Source organism: Mustela lutreola, chromosome 14 (genome assembly GCF_030435805.1).
Source record: "Mustela lutreola isolate mMusLut2 chromosome 14, mMusLut2.pri, whole genome shotgun sequence".
NCBI lineage: Eukaryota > Metazoa > Chordata > Mammalia > Carnivora > Mustelidae > Mustela > Mustela lutreola.
Window position 1 is genome coordinate 54,590,994 of NC_081303.1, and position 19,631 is coordinate 54,610,624.

Here is a 19,631-nt window from a genome sequence, read left to right on the forward strand (position 1 = left end):
CAATGTGTTAAAGCAATTCCTAAATTAAAATGGTACAGATTATCATCATGTGATAGAAGTAATTTGTATACCAGGATCCTAAAAAGAAATCTGATCTAGATAACATTTGTAGTAACTATTGTAATGAACTATTCTATTAAAAGTAGTGTCCTACGTACCCTATACCTAAAACATGGAGGGTAAAGAAGTAAAGAATGAGTACAACGTGACTATCAATATAAACTGCTACATGCAGAAGATATTATATGCAAACTTGCTGGTAACAACACATCAAAAAACACTAAATATATGCAAATAATAAAGAGAAAAGAATCCAAATATATCACTAAAGAAAACTAACAAACTATGAAAGAAAGGATCAGAGAAAATCTGCAAAAACAACCACAAAACAAGTAACAAAAATGCAATAAATACATATTTATCAATAATTATTCTAAGTGTAAATGGACTAAATGCTCTAATCAAAAGGCATAGGGGGACAGAATGGATTAAAAAAAAAAAAAGACCCATCTATATGCTGCCTACAAGAAACTCATTTCAGACATAAAGACAACTTCAGATTGAAAGTGAGATGGTACAGGGGCATCTGAGTGGCACCATTAGTTAAGCATCTGCCTTCTGCTCAGTTCATGATTTCAGTGTCCTGGGATTAAGCCCTGTGTCGGGCTCTCTGTTCAGTGGGGAGTCTACTTCTCTCTCTCCTTCTGCCCCTCCTCCCCACTAGTGCTCTCCCTCTCAAATAAATAAAATCTTTTTTTAAAAAAGTGAGGGCATGGAGAAATATTTATCATGCAATGGATGTGAAAAGAAAGCTGGAGTAGCAATATTTATATTGGACAAAATAGATTTAAAGGAAAGTCTGTAATAAGAGACAAAGAAGGACATTATACAATGATATAGGGGAAAATAGAGCAATATTGTTATATTGCTTACAATATAACAAATGCAATATTTATACACCCAACATGGAGGCACCCAAATATAACTATTAATAGCAAGCATAAAGCAACTAATCCATAGTAATACAATAATAGTAGGGGACTTTAACACCCACTTATATCAATAGAAAAATCATCCAAACAGAAAGTCAAGAAGGAAACAGTGGCTTTGAATTACACACTGAACCAAATGGATTTAGCAAACATAGTCAGAACATTAAAGCCTAAAACAGAAGAATACACATTCATTTCAAGTGCACAAAGAACATTCTCCAGAATGCATCACATATGAGGCCACAAAACAAGTCTCAACAAATTCAGAAAGACTGAAATCAGACCATGCATCTTCTGATTACAATGCTATGAACCTAGAAATCAACTGCAAGAAAAAATTTAGAAGGAGCACAAATACAAAGATGTTAAATAGTATGTTATTAAGCAATCAACAGATGGACCAAGAAATCAAAGATGAATTCAAAAAGTACATGGAAACAAACAAAAATGAAAAAAAGCAGTGCAAAATATTTGGGATGCAGCAAAACCTGTTCTAAGAATGAAGTGTATAGCAATACAGGCCTACTTCAAGAAGCAAAAGTCTCAAACAACCAACCTAACCTTACACCTAAAGGATCTAGAAAAAGAACAACAAACAAAACCCAAAACCAGCAGAAGGAAGGAGATAATAAAGACTAGAACAAAAATAAAGAAAATAGAAAATAATAATTTAAAAAATATATATATGACAGGTCAATGCAACCAGGAGCTGGTTCTTTGAAAAGATGAACAAAACTGATAAACTACGAGCCAGACTCATTTACAAAAAAAAAAAAGAGGGAGAGAGAACAGACTCAAAATCACAAATGAGGAGAAATAAATACCTAAGACCAAAGAAATACAATTTTTTAAAATTTATGAAAACCTATAGCCAAAAAATTAGACAACATACAAGGAATGGATAAATACCTAGAAACATATGATCTACCAAAACTAAAGCAGGAATAATCAAAAAATTTAAACAGACTAATTAGGGAAATTGAATTAAAAGTCAAAAAATTTCCAACAAACCAAGTCCAGGACCAGAAGACTTCACAGGTGAATTCTACTAAACATTTAAAAAGAGAGAGAGAAAGAGAGATAATATCGAGGGAGGAAGCAAGATGGTAGAGGAATAGGAGCCTGAAACAACATTATGTCCCAGGAGTTCAGCTAAATATTTATCAAACCATTCTGAACACCTACAAACTCAACAGGAGATAAAAGAGAAGAAGAGCAGCAATTCTAGAAAGAGAAAATTAACCACTTTCTGGGAGGTAGGATGTGGGGAGAAGGGAATCCGAATCCACCGGAAGATAAACAGCAGGTGGGAGGGACCAGCTTCCAACAAGTGGTGGAGCAGCAGAGCACAAAATCGGAACTTTTAGAAGCCTGTTCCGCTGAGGGACATTGCTTCAGAGGCTAAGATGGGAAAGTGTGGTCTCAGGGTCACAGAAAGACCAGGGGTGTCTGAGTGTGGCAGAGCTGCCAGGTATCAGAGCAGGGAAGCCAGCTACAGAGATGGAGCCAAGGACTGCGCTCTGAGTTCGGGTTACCTTAAACCATGATTCAAGGCACAGTCGGGCCACTGGTCTTCAAGCAGGAACCCCACATGCAGCACATCCAGAGAGATCCCTTCCTTCTTCCACCGGGAGGAGAAATGGAGGAGGGTGCACTAGGAATCTGCTGGGTTTGGAGACTCCAAACAGGGCCGTGCACTGGAGAGCAGGGAGATGGGAGGGACTGACTGCTATTCTCTGAGGGTGCACTGAGGAGTGGGGCTCTGAGGTCTTGGCTCCTCCAGGACAGAGACTGAGAAACTACCATTTTCATTCCCATCCTTCTAAGCTGTAGTGAAAGCGTTTGGAACAGAAGCTACCGAGAGTGAACCTGAGCAGATTACTTAGCCTGGCCACTGACAAGGACTGTGAAATTCTGCCTCCAGCAAAGACATTTTGAGAATCACCACAACAGGCCCCTCTACAGAAGATCAGCAAGAACATCCAGACAAGACCAAGTTCACCCATCAAGGAGAACAGTGGAACTCCAGAGCGAGAGGAAAGCAACACATAGAATTCATGAGTTTTTCCCATGATCCTTTAGTCTTACAAAGTTAAATGTTTTTAATTTTATCTTTTTCTTATTCTATTTTTTTAACTTTTCCTCTCTCCTCTTTTAACATTTTTAAACTATTTTATCTTATCAGTACCTTGACTTAAAAAAATCTTTTTAAACTATCATTTGCTATAGTCATATTTTATCCCTTTATTGTATTTAAACTTAATTTCATATACATATAGGTTTTCTTCTTTAAAAATTTGGGATACAATTTCTTCTAATAGATCAAAATATACTATAAATCTAGCTACAGCCTTTTTTCCTTTTTCCTATCAACTTATCAATTCTTTTTTTAGAATCCTTTTTAAAGATTTTATTTATTTATTTGACAGAGAGAAATCACCAGTGGGCAGAGAGGCAGAGAGAGAGAGGAGGAAGCAGGCTCCCTGCTGAGCAGAGAGAGTCCGATGCAGGACTCGATCCCAGGACCCCGAGATCATGACCCGAGCCGAAGGCAGCGGCTTAACCCACTGAGCCACCCAGGCGCCCCTTAGAATCCTTTTTAATTTTCATCTTTACACTCATATTCCATCACTTCATCTTGCTTATCCTTATTTTTATACATATATAAGTTTCTTTCTTTAAAATTTTAGGAAGTAGTTTCTTCTAAGAGACCAGAATACACCCAAAATCAAGTGGGTGGCTCTGTTCTATCCACCAGTCTAATAAATATATATATATATATATATTTTTTTTTTTTTTTTTTAGTTTTTAAATTCTTTTTCACCCCTTTCTTCTCCCAGTTTTGGGTCTCTTCTGATTTGGTTAGCATACATTTTTCTAGGGTCTTTGCCACCCTTTTAGTATTTTAGTCTATCATTCATATATTCTTTTTTTTTAATTTTATTTATTTATTTGACACAGAGAGAGAGAGAGAGATCACAAGTAGGCAGAGCAGCAGGCAGAGAGAGGGGGGGAAGCAGTCTCCCCACTGAGCAGAGAGTCGGATGCATGGCTCCATCCCAGGACCCTGGAATCATGACCTGAGACGAAGGCAGAGGCTTAACCCACTGAGCTACCCAGGCACCCCTATCATTCATATATTCTTATCTAGATAAAATGACAAGGCAGGAAAAAATCACCGCCAAAAAAAAAAAAAAGAACAACAGGCAGTATCGACGGCTAGGGACCTAATCAATATGGACATTGGTAATATGTTATATCTAGAATTCTAATTCTAATTCTAATTATCTAGAATGACGATTATCAAGGTGCTAGCAGGGCTCAAAAAAGACATGGAGGTTATTAGAGAAATGCTGTCTGGAGAAATAAAATCCCTTTCTGGAGAAACAAAAGAACTAAAATCTAACCAAGTTGAAATCAGAAAAGTTATTAATGAGGTGAAATTAAAAATGAGGCTCTTACTGCTAGGATAAATGAGGCAGATGAAAGAATTAATGATATGGAAGACCAAATCATGGAGAAGAAGCTGAGCAAAAGAGAGACAACTGCTGGACCATGAGGGGAGAATTTGAGAGATAAGTGATACCATAAGATGAAACGATATTAGAATATTTGGGATCCCAGAAGAAGAAGAAAGAGACAAAGGGGCAAAAGGTATATGAAGCAAATTATACCAGAGAATTTCCCTAATTTGGTGAGGAAACAAGCATCAGATTCCAGGAGGCACAAAGAACCCCCTTCAAAATCAATAAAATTAGGTCCACACGCTATTATCTAATAGTAAAACTTAGAAATCTTAGAGACAAACAAAAAATCCTGAAAGCAGCTCAGGAAAAGAAGTCTGTAACATACAATGGTAGAAATATTAGATTGACAGCAGACTTCTCTACAGAGACCCAGCAGGCCAGAAAGAACTGGCATGATGTATTCAGAGCACTAAACAAGAAAAATATAAGGCAAATATTACATCCACCTAGGCTGTCATTGAAAATAGGAGATAAAAACTTTCTAGGAGAAACAAAAAATAAAAATTTGCAAACACCAAACCAACCCTACAGGAAATATTGAAAGGGATCCTCTAAGCAAAGAGAGAGCCTAAAAGTAGTAGATCAGAAAGGAACAGAAACAATACACAGTAACACTCACTTTACAGGCAATACAATGGCACTAAATTCATTTCTTTCAATAGTTACCGTGAAAGCAAATGGCCTAAATGTCCCAATCAAAGAAGATTATGCTGAGTGAAATAAGTCTAACAGAGAGAGCCAATTATCATATGGTTTCACTTACTTCTGGAGCGTAAGGAATAACAGGGAGGACACTGGGAGTTGTAGAGGGGAAGTGAGTTGGGAGAAATCAGAGGGGAAGATGAAACATGAGAGACTGTGGACTCTGAGAAACAAATAGAGGGTTTTGGAGGGGAGGGGGATGGTGGGTGGGGTGAGCCTGGTGGTGGGTATTAAGGAAGGCATGTACTGCATGGAGCACTGGGACACTGAAAAAAAATAAAAAAATAAAATAAGATTACAAAAGGGCACCAGAATGGATTAAAAAAAAAAAAAAGACCCATCGATAGGCTGTCTACAAGAAACTCATTTTACACCCAAAGACACCTCCAGATTTAAAGTGAGGAGGTGGAAAAAAACTAACCATGCTAATGGACATCAAAAGAAAGTTGGGGTGGCAATCTTTATATCAGATCAATTATATTTTAAGCCAAAGACTGTAATAAGAGATGAAGAAGGACACTATATCATACTCAAAGGATCTGTCCAACAACAAGATATAACAATTTTAAATATCTATGCCCCTAACATGGGAGCAGCCAACTATATAAACCAATTAATAACAAAATCAAAAGAACACATCGACAATAACACAATAATAGTAGGAGACTTTAACACCCCCCTCACTGAAATAGACAGATCATCCAAGCAAAATATCAACAAGGAAATAAAGGCCTTAAATGACACACTGGACCAGATGGACATCACAGATATATTCAGAACATTCCATCCCTAAGCAACAGAATACACATTCTTCTCTAGTGCACATGGAACATTCTCCAGAATAGATCACATCCTGGGTCACAAATCAGGTCTGAACTGGTACCAGAAGATTGGGGTCATTCCCTGCATATTTTCAGACCACAACACTCTGAAATTAGAACTCAATCACAAGAGCAAAGTTGGAAAGAACTCAAATACATGGAGGCTAGAGAGCATCCTACTAAAGAATGAATGGGTCGACCAGGAAATTGAAAAAGAATTGAAAAAATTCATGGAAACAAATGAAAATGAAAACAACTGTTCAAAATCTTTGGGACATAGCAAAGGCATTCTTGAGAAGAAAGTATATAGCGATACAAGCCTTTATCAAGAAACAAGAAAGGTCTCAAGTACCCAACGTAACCCTACACCTAAAGAAGCTGGAAAAAGAACAACAAAGAAAGCCTAAACCCAGCAGCAGAAGAGAAATAATAAAGATCAGAGCAGAAATCCATGAAATAGAAACCAAAAAACAATAGAACAAATCAACGAAACTAGGAGCTGTTTCTTTGAAAGATTTAATCAGGTTCATAAACCTTGGTCAGACTTATCAAAAAGAAAAGAGAAAGGACCCAAATTAATACAATCATGAATGATAGAGGAGAGATCACAACTAACACCAAAGAAATACAAACAATTACAAGAACATATTATGAGCAACTATATGCCAGCAAATCTGACTATCTGGAAGAAATGGATGCATTCCTAGAGACCTATAAACTACCAAAACTGAACCAGGAAAAAATAGAAAACCTGAACAGACACATAACCAGTAAGGAGATTGAAGAAGTCATCAAAAATCTCCAAACAAGAGCCCAGGGACCCGAGGGCTTCCCAAGGAAATTCTACCAAACACTTAAAGAAGAATTAATACCTATTCTCCTGAAACTATTCCAAAAAATAGCAGGAAAACTTCCAAACTCATTTTATGAGGCCAGCATTACCCTGATCCCCAAACAAGACACAGACCCCATCAAAAAAGAGAATTACAGACCAATATCCTTAACGAACACAGATGTGGAAAGTCTCACCAAAATACTAGCCAACAGGATCCAACAGTACATTAAAAGGATTATTCACCACAACCACGTGAGATTTATTCCTGGGCTGCAAGGTCAGTTCAACATCTGCAAATCAATCAATGTGACACAATACATTAATAAAAAAAAGAACAGGAACGATACGATACTCTCAATAGATGCTGAAAAAGCACTTGACACAGTATAGCATAATTTCTCAATCAAAACTCTTCACAGAGTAGGCACAGAAGGTACACACCTCAAGACCATCAAAGCCATCTATAAAAAACCCACTGCAAATAACATTCTCCATGGGGAAAACCAGAAAGCTTTTCCCCTAAGTTCAGGAACACAGCAGGGATGTCCACCATCACCACTGCTATTCAACATAGTACTAGAAGTTCTAGCCTTGGCAATCAGAGAACAAAAAGAAAGAAAAGACATCTGAATCAGCAAAAAAGAAGTCAAACTCACTATTTGCAGATGATATGATACTTTATGTGGAAAATCCAAAAGACTCCACTCCAAAACTGCTAGAACTCATACAGGAATTCAGTAAAGTGTCAGGATATAAAATCAATGCTCAGAAATCAATTTCATTCCAAAGATGAACAGCAAGACAGAAGAAAGAGAAATTAAGGAGTTGATCCCATTTACAATTGCACCCAAAACCATAATATACCTAGGAATAAACCTAGCCAAAGAGGCAAAGAACCTGTACTCAGAAAACTATAAAGTACTCTTTAAAGAAACTGAATAGAGGGGCGCCTGGGTGGCTCAGTGGGTTAAGCCTCTGCCTTCGGCTCAGGTCATGATCCCAGGGGCCTGGGATCAAGTCCCGCATTGGGTTCTTTGCTCAGCAGGGAGCCTGCTTCTCATCTCTCTCTCTGTCTGTCTCCCTGCCTATTTGTGATCTCTCTCTCTCTGTCAAATAAATAAAAAAAAAAAAAAAAAGAAACTGAATAGATACAAAGATATGTAAAAACGTTCCATGCTCATGGACTGGAAGAACAAATACTCTGAATATGTCTACACTACCTAAAGCCATCTACATATTTAATGCAATCCCTACCAAAATACCATCCATTTTTTTTTTCAAAGAAATAGAACAAAAAACCCTAAAATTTATATGGAACCAGAAAAGACCCCAAATAGCCAGAGTAATGTTGAAAAAGAAAGCTAAAGTTGGTGGCATCACAGTTTCAGATTTCAAGCTCTATTACAAAGCTATAATCATCAAGACAGTATAGTAATGGCACAAAAACAGACACATAGATCAACAGAACAGAATAGGGAGCCCAGAAATAGACCCTCAACTCTATGGTCAATGAATCTTCAACAAAGCAGGAAAGAATGTCCAATGGAAAAAAGACAATCTCTTCAACAAAAGGTGTTGAGAAGATTGACATGCAGAAAAATGAAAATGGACCATTTCCTTACACCACACACAAAAATAGACTCAAAATGGATAAAAGACCTCAATATGAGATAGGAATCCATCAAAATCCTTGAGGAGATCACAGGCAACATCCTCTTTGACCTTAGCCACAGCAACTTCTTCCTAGAAACATTGCCAAAGGCAAGGGAAGAGAGGGGAAAAAATGAACTATTGGGACTCCATCAAGATCAAAAGCTTTGCAAAGTCAAGGAAACAGTCAACAAAAAACAAAAGGCAACTGACAGAATTGGAGAAGATATTCACAAATCAACTATTAGATAAAGGGCTAGTATTCAAAATCTATAAAGAACTTAGATCAAACTCAACACCTAAAGAACAAATAATCCAACCAAGAAATTGTGAGAATGTATGAACAGACATTTCTGCAGACATTCAGATGGTCAACAGACACATGAATAAGTGCTCTGCATCACTTGGCATCAGGGAAATACAAATCAAAACCTCAATGAGACACCACCTCATACCAGTCAGAATGGCTAAAATTAAAAAGTCAGGAAATGACAGATGTTGGTGAGGATGCGCCACTTGTCCACTGTTGGGGGGATACAAGCTGGTACAGACACCATGGAAAATAGCATGGAGTTTCCTCAAAAAGTTGAAAATTGAGCTACCCTATGACCCTACAATTGCACTACTGGGTATTTACTCCAGAGATACAGATGTAGTGAAAAGAATGGCCATCTGTACTCCAATGTTCATAGCAACAATGGCCACAGTCGCCAAACTGTGGAAAGAACCAAGATGCCCTTCAACAGATGAATGGATAAAGAAGATATGGTCCATATATACAATGAATATTATGCCGCCATCAGAAAGTATGAATACCCAACTTTTGTACCAACATGGATGGGGCTGGAGGAGATTATGCTGAGTGTAGTAAGTCAAGCACAGAGAGTCAATTATCTTATGGTTTCACTTGTGGAGCATAAGGAATAACAGAGAGGACATTGGGAGATGGGGCAGAGAAGTGAGCTCAGGAGATTGGAGGGGGAGACAAACCATGAGAGACTGTGGACTCTGAGAAACAAACTGAGGGTTTTAGAGGGGAGGGGTTGGGAATTGGGTGAGTCTGGTGGTGGTTATTAAGGAGGGCACGTATTGCATGGAGCACTGGGTGAGGTGCATAAACAATGAATTTTGGAACACTAATATAAATAAAATAAAAAATAATAAAGTAGAAAACTATTAATAATATTGCAATATAAAAACAGCTCTAAGAGAATTTAATTTTAGGTTTTTAATCTAAGAATTTTTAGTACATGGTTATCCTTAGACCTGTATAATTAAGCCTTATAAGGTAACTACATGCCAAGAGAGTATGGGGTGAGCAAGAGTTCTCAATTATTCCAATGGTAAAATTCTTTTTTATTTTTCACAAAGTTACATACCTAATTTTTATATTTTTAAAACAGCAACTGAGCCCCTTAAGACTATTTTCCTCCATGTAGATGCAATTCTCTCTTCCACATGATTAAGAGAAGTCTTCCCGCTTATAACCACAAGTATGCCAAATCAATCATGAGGCCTTTCCTGGACTCAGGTTGCTTGATCCTTTATTTCAAACAAAACAGATCATAAAACAGAGAAAATCAAACACATAGGATATAATGTAAAGTGAGTCATATGCTGACTCTCAAAAGAATATAACAAGCACTCAGGTCGAAAAGAATTTTTTAGAAAGATTTAATGTATCTTTTTGGGAACCTAAGAGTAAGTTGGTTCTGGCACTAACATCTAAAATTTAAGCCCAGTTAACAGATTTGAAAGAGAAAATGACCAGTTCATGCTGGGAATTAGAAAGTAAGAAAAGGTTTTATTGCTTTAACACTAAAAGAACAGTTGTCCCCTTTTAATGATAAAGCAATCTCTGAGGTGAGCCAGAAAGGCACCATTTTATAAGGCAATTACAAGTTTCATTGCATGTCATTGTAATCTTTTAAAAAGCCTGGATGTCTTCCTTGTAATGATATGCAAGCATCTCTATTTCATATCAGTTTCTATGACTAAAAAAAAGAAATCAAATCTTATTAGAATGATCAGATGTCTTAGAAGTGAACTTCCACAAGAACCTTATTTATTAACAGTGTTTAAATAGGTTTTTAGGGAAGCCCTCTGAGCTAGAAATAAAGATTTTTTTTTTCTCTAGTTTGCAAGAAGCCTAAGTGCACTGAACACAGGTGTTTTCCCTGATTTTCTTTATTGGAGCCTCATTCATAATCCTAAGTCTCTTCCTTAATGTTGTCAGGTATAAGAGAATTTCTCTCTTTCTGATCACTACAACAGTCTAATTCATTTAAAAAAACAGCATTGACTTACTAAGGAAAAATGTTTTTGATGTAAAGAGAGAAAATATCCCTCTTTTAAGTCACTGGAAATCACTGATTAAGACACAGCCACAGCCTGACTCTCCAGTAGCTACTACGATTCAGATTCCATATGAACATTCATTGTCAGGAGTTATGTTGAGCCAACTAAACTCAGCCTGTAACAATCCCTTTCCCCAGAATCAAAGACTGAGTAAAAACTAATATAGTAAAAATCTATCATTCCTGGAAGTTTCCCCCCTTACATTATAAAGAAAGTAAAAGTGCTTTCCAGAGCACAACTTTATCTAAACTTACTTTTTAAATAAAATAGACTGAAAAACAGATTTACATATCATGAGAGTTGGAACTATTTTCTGTGTTTAAGGAATATCTAATAAGTCAGTCTCTAATTTAGAATATACAAAACACTGGTCTTTCAAAGACTATAAATACCTCCACGTCCATCCAGATAGAACCCATCAGCAGGGCTCTAAGGGAAAACAAATTTGCAATGACGGAGATTACTTTTTACTGATTCTTTACTCTTTACTGATCAGCTGACTGCTGATGAAAAACAGCTTTAAGCAATGGTGCAAAATGCTGAGAAAGCAGGCCTGAGAGGAGTGGTGCTGGTCTGAAATGTGTACTTGCAGCAGGAATGTTAAGAGAAGAAAAATAATAGCTAATTGAAGCATTGTCCTAATTTCTAAGTGCTAATTCATTCAATCCACCAGAGCACCACTATGATGCTGGTAAAACCACACTACAATGTAGAGACATTACGTCCATTTTAGGCATGAAGGAAACAGAGGTGTAATCAACCAGAATAAGATTCAGTGATGAGTAAGTGGCACAGCTGGAATGTCAACTGAAAAATCTGACCTGGGAATCCATACATGCTACCAGTGTTTTACCGCGATTTAACATTGAAAAAGTCAGTAACTCTTGGCCTCTGGAATTAGAGAGTAGAATTTATAACAATCTGTTGTAAATGCTGCAAAATTTTGTATATCATATTCCTATCCATATTAAATCTACTGTATTTTCCTTATTCTGGATGTGACATCATCCCAAACAATGAATAATGTTGAATAATATGCATAAGAATAATTAAAAGATAAATGTTCTTAATGCAAATATATCTCATTTGTGGTGGTTAGTGTAGCACCATATCTTTTGTAAAAACTATAAACCTAAAAAGTGGATTTTTGTTGAGTCACTACATTGTATAACTGAAACTAATATTATACTGTGTGTTACCTGGAATTTAAATTAAAACTTTTTTTAAAAGGGTGGCTTTTACCATATATAAATTATATCTCAGAAAACCTAGCTTTTCAAAAAAATGTATAATCTCCCAGAATGATTTCTAGGTAGCCAAAATACTGTTTAATTCTATCCACTCATGAAATATTATAAAAGTTTCCACTTTAAGAACTCATATAATTGACACTGAGAATTGGTTTATACAAGTATAATTACACCAGCTGACCATCAGAAGGACATGCATTTGGCTAACTTGGCCATTTTCTCTCAAATCTCCTCCACCACTATGAACGTAAGAATTAGGGGGCATAGTCATGAAACAAAGATACCAACAAGGCACATCTAAGAAGAGAAATCATGGCCAAGACTACATAAATATCTTATAGTCCCTAAAGGAAGTTATGGGTTCATATACATAGTAAAACTATGGTTAGGCCAGGCATATCTAAGAAAGGAAAAATCTTCATGTCCATCCAAGTAGGTCATTTTTAATCTAAAGCAAAACCGAAAAAATCTCAGTAGTTTAAAAACCACAAAGTTTTACTATATATATCCTTCTTATATCAACAGGAAGTTTCTGCTGATCCTAGTCACTCAGAAGTCTAGGTTAATGAAGAAACTACCATTCTAAATACTCCTGGTTGTGATACAAGAGAAAAAAGAGAGCATGGGGAAACAATGTGTTTTAATCCTCCAACAAGAAATAACACGTGAACTACACTTACATTTCCTTAAAAACAATCTTGGCCAACTCTAAACTTTAAAAAGTGCAAAAGTTCAGTTCTACCTAGAAAATATTTTAAATAATTCGAGATAAGTCAATTGTTTTCCTAACACCAAGAATATTTTACTCCTCCATAATTTTTTTTTAATCGATTTTATTGTGGCACCTGGGTGGCTCCGTTTATTGAGCATCTGCAGTGGGCTCAGTCATGATCCCAGGTTACTGGGATACAGCCCCACATCAGGCTCCTTGCTGAATGGGAAGCCAGCTTCTCCCTCTGCCCGCTCCTCTCCCTGTTTGGGCACTCGCTTGCAATGTCAAATAAATAAATAAAATCCCTTACAAAAATAAAATCAACTTTACTGACAACTTACATGCAATTAAAATACACCAATTTTAAGTATAGAGTGGTTTTTGAAAAGGATCCATGTATCTATATATATCTGTATAACTATAATGAGCATCACAACAAAGAACAATTCTATTACCTTAAAAAGTCCTCTAGGACTCGTTTACCATTAGTCTCATACCCTCAACACAGTCTCCAAGCAAACCCTCATCTGTATACTGTCACCACAGATGATTTTCCCTCTTTTAGAATTTCATGTAAATCTCACTGGAAATAATCTTTTGATCTGGCCTCCTACACTAGCACAATGTTTTGAGGCTCCTCCATGTCAATATGTGTATCTATAGTTCATTTGTTCAACTAAGCAGTATTCCATTATATGGACACACCAAAATATGTTTGCCTATTTACTTATGAACATTTAGGTTATGTCCAGTTTCTGAAGTTATGAGTATTCAGGTTGCTATGAATATTCAGGAACGTGGATCTCTGTAGACATTTGTTTTTATTTCTTTCAGGAAGGTAGAATTGCAGTGTCTCATTTTACATTCTCACCTTAATGGATGAGCACTCTAGTTGCTCCACATTCTCATCAGTAGTCTTGTAACTATGAGGTAATGTATCATTGTGATTTTTAATTTGCATCTTCCTGAAAATTGGGTTTTTTGGCAATTTAGCACATGCTTTCTAGCCATCTTTATGTCATATTTGGGAAATAGTCCAAATCTTTCACTTACTTTTTGGTCTTAGTATTGAGTTAATATATTTAGGATATAAATCCTAAACCAAATATAAACCAGTTACAAATATTTTCTTCTAGTTTGTGCCTTTCTTAATGATGTCACTTGAAGAAGTAACATAAAAATCATTTTTTACTTTGATCAAGTTCAATTTGTCAATTAATTTCTTATGGTTTTGATTTTGCTTTCTTATGTAAAGAAATGTTGCCCATTTCAAGTTTGTGAAAATGTCTCCTTGGCTTTAAGAATTGTGTAAGTTTAGCTTTTATGTTAAAATCTATGGTTCTTTTTTTGTGTATGCTAAGTGGTGAATTCAAGGTTTATTTATTTCTAAAATACCCAGTTGTTTGCATACCTTTTAGAGTAAAGACAATTCTAACTCCATTATGTGCTTTGTAATATCTTAACTGACGTATGTGTAGGTCTAGTTCTGGATTTTAAAATATTTTATTGCAATATATACATCCTTGTGCCAAAATTATATTGAAATTATATTGTCTTTATTACCATAGCTTTGCTCTTAAAATCATGTAGTATAAATCTGCAATTCTTTTCCAAATTTATTCTAGCAACTACATAAATGTCTTTTTAATTTCCTTTTGGATTTTAGAATTCACTTATCAATTTCAACAAGATTAAGGTCTCTAAAGATTTCATTAATTTGACATATCAATTTTGGAGCAATTACTATTTCAGCAATGTTGACTCTTACAAGCATGTTTCTCCAGTTATTTAGGTCTTTGTTAATTTCTCTTGGCAATATTTTATAATTTTCAGTATAAATGTCATTTGTGTATTTCATTAAATTTATTCTTATGTATTTCATGAATTTACTCTCAGGGAGTTTATTTCAATGTTTATTTGCTCTTAATATATAGAAGAACTGATTTTTTATACTGAGCTAACATTTTTCAACGTTTTTTTAAAAATTCACTTATTTGTGATAATAGCCTTTTTAAAGAGGACAGACTTTTCTATGCACATGATTATGTAGTCTGCAAATATAGTTTTACCTCTTCACTTAAAATCTGTGTGCCTTTATGTCTGTTCCTTGATTTATTACACTGGTCAGAGAACTTCCTGTATAATACTACATAAGAGTGAAAGCAAACACTTTAGTACTTGAAGGAAAAGGATTCAAATCTTCACCATTAAGTATGATGTTAGCTTAGGGAAATTGTAGATTATCTTTATTAGTATGCAGTATTTAGTATTAATGTAATGTAAAATAAAAGTATGAAGTATTAGTATTTCTATTCTGAGTTTAAAGAATTTTTTTAAAATTATGAATTAGTGCCTATTTCTTTTTCCTGGAAAGATTACTATGACTGTATTGGGTTGTTGTTGTTTTTTTTTTTCCTAGTTTTTTTCTGTTAATAAGGTGAATTACAGTGATTCAAGTGTATAACCAAAGTTGCATACTGGAATAAGTATAATTATTTGTCATATTGTGTTATGTTTATATATTACTGGATTCAATTTGCCATATTTTAAAGAAAATTTGTGTCTAATCTTATCTTTACTGTCTTTGGATTAGAGTTATGATGGCCTTATAAAACAAGATGGGATACTTTATCTCTTCCTCCATTTTCTCCCAAATATCTGTGTAGCATTGGTATTATTTCTTAACGCGTAATAAAGTTCATGAGTGAAACCAGCAAGATCGAGGCTTTCTGAGGGACCATTTTGTTTACAGATTTGATTTCTTTAATATATAGGGTGTTATGAGCTGAACTGTATCCCCCCAACATTCATGTTGAAGCTTTAACTACCAGTACCTCAAAATTTGACAGTGCTTGAATATAGAGGTAATTTAATTAAAATGAGATCATTAGACTTCATCTAATACGACTGACAACTTTATATAAAAGGGAAACTAGGTCATATACACACAGAGGAAAGATCATGTGAAGACAGAAAGGAACAAGACACCCATCTACAAGCCAAGGAAAAGGCTTCAGAAGAAATTAAATGTACCTACACCTTGATCTCAGACTTCCAGCTTTCAGAACTGTGAGAAAATAAATTGGTTAAGCGGTTCTGTTTCTTCATGTACCAGCTTGGTTACTTTTCTGTTTCAAGAGTTTGTCCATTTCATTTGACTTATTTTACAGCAATATAGGTGCTCATAATACTCTTATTCTCCCCTGAATATCTCTATGATCTCTGGTACTATCTCTTCTTTCACCTGATAGTCCTAATTTGTGTCCTTTCTCCTTTTTCTTTAACAGTTTGGCTACAGGTTTATCAATTTTAATTAGCTTTTTAAGTATTGTTACCTTTTCTCCACTGCCTTCTATTTTATTGATATCCCTTTTTCCCCTTATTCTACATTTTTTAGTTTAATTTGCCCTTTCAACTTTTTAAAACAGATGGTTAAATCACTAACTTTAGGTCTTATCTTCTAACATAAACATTTAAGCTATAAATCTGTCCAAACATGGTCTTAACTGCATTCCTAACTTTTTAATATTTTGTTTTCATTATCATTTATTTCCAAATATTTTTCAATATACCTTTTGGTATCTCCTTAGGACTATAGGCTTCTTTCTAACGTAGATTCTAGTAATTTATGAGAATTTGCTTAAGCTGGGTGGGGGCATGACTGAGGTCAAAACAGCAGGTTGGCTGTACTCTACTGTTTTAAGTCCTATTAATAGTAAATATTCCATGAGATAAAAACTGTATTTGGTCCCAGATTCTGATGACTACATAAATCAGAGTGGAAAGCAGAATTGTTTACTCATGTAAAAATTTACTGGAAGACAAAATGGTTTAAAAATGATGGTGAATACTGTTGGGACACGATTCTCCACAGGTCTCTCCCATTTCTGCAAACATTGGAAGAGAGATGAAACTGCCCCTTGTTTTGTTCTACTTTTCAATGATATTTTAATAATAACCAACCTTGGAGGATAGAGAAATTGTCTCCCTCTGGAGCAAATGGTAGGCATCCTCAGTGTTTACCATAAATAAAGATAATGTCACCCTGTGAAGTCAAGAATAAGCAGGCTTATTTCCCATTATAAAACATTCTGATTCCTTAAGATCTAGATTCCTCTCCTGTACCATGACCCACGTTACAGACAATTCTCTGCATTGCCTGTGGGAACAGAGACTCAGAAAACCAAAACAAAAACACTTACACTCTAGTCACTATCATTGGTATAGTTAATAAACAGTCCTTTGTCTCAAATCCAGTAGTCTTGTGTCTCCTGTCAGCTTCTATGAAATTATGGCAGTCTGACAGGTTAACATACAAGTAGGGTAAAATTTCATTCAAAAATTCAGAGTTGGGCACCTGGGTGGCTCAGTGGCTTAAGCCTCTGACTTCAGCTCAGGTCATGATCTCAGGGTTCTGAGCTCGAGTACCTTGTCAGGCTCTCTGCTTGGCAGGGAGCCTGCTTCCCCTCTCTCTCTGCCAGTCTCTCTGCCTACTTGTGATCTCTCTCTCTCTCTCTCTCTCTCTCTGTTGGATGAATAAATAAAATCTTTAAAAAAAAAATCAGAGTTTATGACACTACATTTCTCGCAAATCTTTAAGGCCTGTGTTTTGTTTTTTTTTTATAATTTTTTTATTTTTTATAAACATATATTTTTATCCCCAGGGATAAGGCCTGTGTTTTAAGCAGTGTTAGTGCTGTTCTAGAATAACCTTCCTCTCAGTTTAGCTGTACCACTAAATGAGAGACCTTTATAGGTTCCTCTATAAAAGGCCCGTGGTATTTAAAAAGGTCTCCTGACTCTGACCAGTGGAAATGCAGATATCTCCCTGGAATGTGTAAGCGATGGCTTCCTCACAACCGTTCCTTGCTTGGCCTTGTGAATTTCCTCCAACACAAATACTTCACCGGTCCACCTTGCTGGTGTTAAAAACTCTCTATGTAAATGCAAATTCTCCAACACTTCTGCCCCCCAAACTCCACCTACTTTGACTTCCCTGAGCTATAATTCAGCAAAAATGCCAGAGTGTGTTTGGCTGTACCTTCCTGCAGTGTAGTCCAAACATTTCCTTTGGTCAGAAAGCCATGTGAATAGAGCTCATCTTGCTTGTTTCCCTTCTCTTAGGGATCAAAATCATGTACCAGCTATTCTATATATCAAATAGATATGTCATATTTTCTTCAGTTTTCTAGATGTTTCATGGTATGAAGGCCAGTCTACAACAAATCCTTCAGCGGCAGCAGCTTTTTCCTCAGTTTCTGAGAGTTTTTATATGAAACCCAGTTTTCTCCCTAAGTTTCTTCCCTAATCAGTAATCTCTATTTTCCATGCAGCATCTGTGTTTTCTAATTCCAATTTTTTGTAAATTTTCCCTACTCCAAATAAATAATAAACTTAAAGTCAATTTCCAACTTTGGGGGGTTAAATACTTTTTCTCTTGCTGTATGTTTAAGCTCACAAATTATGGTTTACTTTAAATATCTAAGCATTCTTTTAAAAAGGAGTAAGTCTTCCATCTAAAACTAATAATTTGCTCCAGTTCTATGAATAATCCACATTCTATGCTCCACCAGTAATTCCTTTATTTTCTTAAACCAAAATGAAGGAATACAAATTTAATTTAATGCTCTGTTCAGTTTAGACACACTCTATTGAATTCCACATTTAATTTTCACAAAAGTAATGCTAAAGCTTATGCTTTCATTAATTTACCAAATACCTTCTCACAATCCATGACATGGTACTGTCTATACATTATTAAGGGGAGAGTAGAGTCCCTGATTTCATCTGCAGTGAGCAAACAGAATAGGGGCATACATTCTTTTTCTTTTTCTTTTTTTTTTAACTAAGAAGAATATATCTCATTTGACTACAAATATGTAGCATAACTCAATCCATGGGAAGAGCTCACCAGAAACTTCAATGTTGTTTAGTAGGAGAATGATAGTGAATCTCAATACCATATTACTCCACACAAAGTGCGTTTAAATAGAAATACTTTGTCACTCCATCATTATTGAAAATCACTAGAGATTATCCTGTTGAAAATGATGAGTTCATTTTTCATAGCTATGTCTGTCTTGTTCCAAAATCTAAGTTTAATACATCCCTTTGAGCCAGGGTGGTGACAAAGGAGTATCACCAATGTCAGCTGACAACTTTAATACTTTTTTTCTACACATCTAATGACACCCTTGAAAAGAAGAAGTTATCTATGCTTCTATCTTAACCTTATAACCTTCTATCTTAACCTTAAAAGCAACTGCATTTTTAAAGAATATAAATGCTACCTGAGATTTTAAAAATAATTCTATGTGACTATCAATTCAACTTAGTTCTTAAAAACAATCATTGCACAAATAGAAATAAAAACAACAAAAAAAATCCAATATTTTTTACATTGAACAATTTTATTGAGGATGAAAGGATACTCACTCCTCTGCTTTGTTCCTTGGCAAATTTATACCTAATGATTTGGGGCTATTACAGATAGAAGCTCCAGGCTTTGCTCTTAGCTCCTTCTTGTACTCACAACCAATTCTTAGCTCTTCTGTAGTTGAGTTGAATCTATTTTGCTACACAGGTGAACAGAGTTATGTTCCTTTCACTCCAGTGCATATCTACATAAGGTTCTACATTGAAATTCAGAAGATCATGTAAGTGAACTATAACACGTATAAGGAAAATTTAAAAACTGAATCCCAAATATTACTGTTTCCAGAGTCCCTTCACAGACAAACCCATGGCCGCCAGGCTATGTTAACATCTGACACTATGCAATGAT